This window comes from Euprymna scolopes, chromosome 5 (genome assembly GCF_053919585.1).
Source record: "Euprymna scolopes isolate OS-2025 chromosome 5, ASM5391958v1, whole genome shotgun sequence".
Taxonomy (NCBI): Eukaryota; Metazoa; Mollusca; class Cephalopoda; order Sepiida; family Sepiolidae; genus Euprymna; species Euprymna scolopes.
In genome coordinates, this window is record NC_136486.1 from 71647537 (window position 1) to 71649452 (window position 1916).

Sequence of the window (1916 nt, forward strand, 5' to 3'; positions counted from 1 at the left end):
TAAATACCAACCTCACATATAAGACCTTGGTCAATGTAGGGGCAACCCTTCATACCAATTGTCACTATCCAGCTCCCCTATTCCCCGGGGAGTTGGTCCCCATTTACCCTTCACTCCTCACATTAAAAATCTGCCTTGTGCCTAATTTGCTCGGTGAGGGAGCAAATAAATACCGCTTTTCTTGGCCTTTTGTGCCAAGATCAAAATGTAGTATCTGTTCCTGCAGATACTGCAAGCAAAGAGCATATGTGGGGGGGGCAGCCCCACATATAAGAACTTGGTCAATGTAGGGGCAACCTTTCTTACAAATTGTCACTAACCAGCTCCCCTACTCCCCGGGGAGTTGGTCCCCATTTCCCCTTCACTCCTCACATTTAAAATCGGCCTTTTGCCTAATTTGCTCGGTGGGGGAGCAAATAAATACCGTTTTTCTCGGCCTTTTGGCCAAGATCAAAATGTAGTATCTGTTCTTACTACATGCTGTACTTATGTTTGTCACTTTGTGATATAAAGTGGGGAATCACTTTTCTGTATTAATTTAATGTAAAATGATCAACTACTTTACAACCAGTCACTGTCAAAGCCATTCAAGTCATTCTCCAGATCATTCAAGTTGTTTTTGAAGGATTCCGGTTATTTTTTAAGCATTTAAGTAATTCTTAAGGTCATTCAATTCATCCGTAATTTCATTAAAGCCATTCTAAGTCATTTACTTTTTATTTATTTAAGTCATTTCAGCCCATTTTTCGGTCATTTTAGTTTATCTTTAAGAATTCCATGTCAATCCTACATTCACACATTCATTCATTACACGAGAGCACGCGACTAATGGCTATCGGCCTTGTTATTTCTATTTGTAAATATCACCATTTATTACTAATTAATACTGTATAATAATGTATATCTATCTCTATACTTATTACTTGTATATATTAATGTTTTTTTTTGTTTTAATTTTTTTTTCACTTATTACTTGTATATATTATCTATTGTTTATAATTACTGGTTCCAATTTCCCAAGTTCGACAGAAACATTCCCGAATTCGACAAGATACACCTGAAGAAGTTCGAAGGTTATATCGACCGAAATGTTGTGAAAATAACACTCAAGATGAGAACAGTAATTTTATGAATCAAAATAATATGAATAACCAATCCTCATCTCAAAAATTCAGAAACGGAAAGAATAAGTTTTTTAATTTGATAAGAAACAGAGCAGATTTCTTCTAAGTTAGATATAAAAAAAAACAGCAAACTACTAACATGAAATTTTAAATTGTTTCTGTATTTGCCAACAAATTATAAATACAGTTCGAGTTCTGCGTAACCAAAGTCTTATTTTCATAACTAATATATTTTGTAGCAGTGCCCGCTAAAGCTACGATCGCCACCTAAAGAAAACAGAAAAATGCGTTTGTTTTACAAAATCTTTAACTTTTTACTTCATGTCACTGGGTATTTGTAGAAATTATCGTTTAACTTATATTTCTGCGACCATATAATCTCAAACAGATTGCCGTAAACCATTTTGCGATGCGTTCCACAGCGGCTTTTATTTTGCAATATTTACAAGGAGTCATTAGTGCTTTATCAATCTTAAGGTGGAGATCTGAATTCTTAATTTACCATTAACCACAACAATTATCCCAACCGTAAACTAACGCATGTCTAGGCATGACTTTCTGTGCAAGTTAAAGACGGGTGCGTATATTGCGCACGATCAGCGGGAACTTTCTTGTCTTTATTTTTGTAATTTTTGCAAAACTCATTTTCCAATTAGAGACAAGATCCTTCTACAAAGATCTAATATTTATAGTCATTTCTGTTGGTTTATATTTTCAATTTCTCAATAATAATTGACAAAATAAGATAATTAGATGAAAACAAGTTGCTGGTTGACATTTTGTAAAAAAAAA

The 1916-nt window shown here is 34.0% G+C and overlaps 1 pseudogene; it reads left to right on the plus strand.

The window, feature by feature from the left end:
• The first annotated feature begins 424 nt into the window (after nucleotides 1-424).
• On the plus strand, nucleotides 425-588 carry LOC145277269 (U2 spliceosomal RNA; annotated as a pseudogene).
• Nucleotides 589-1916: the final 1328 nt, after the last annotated feature.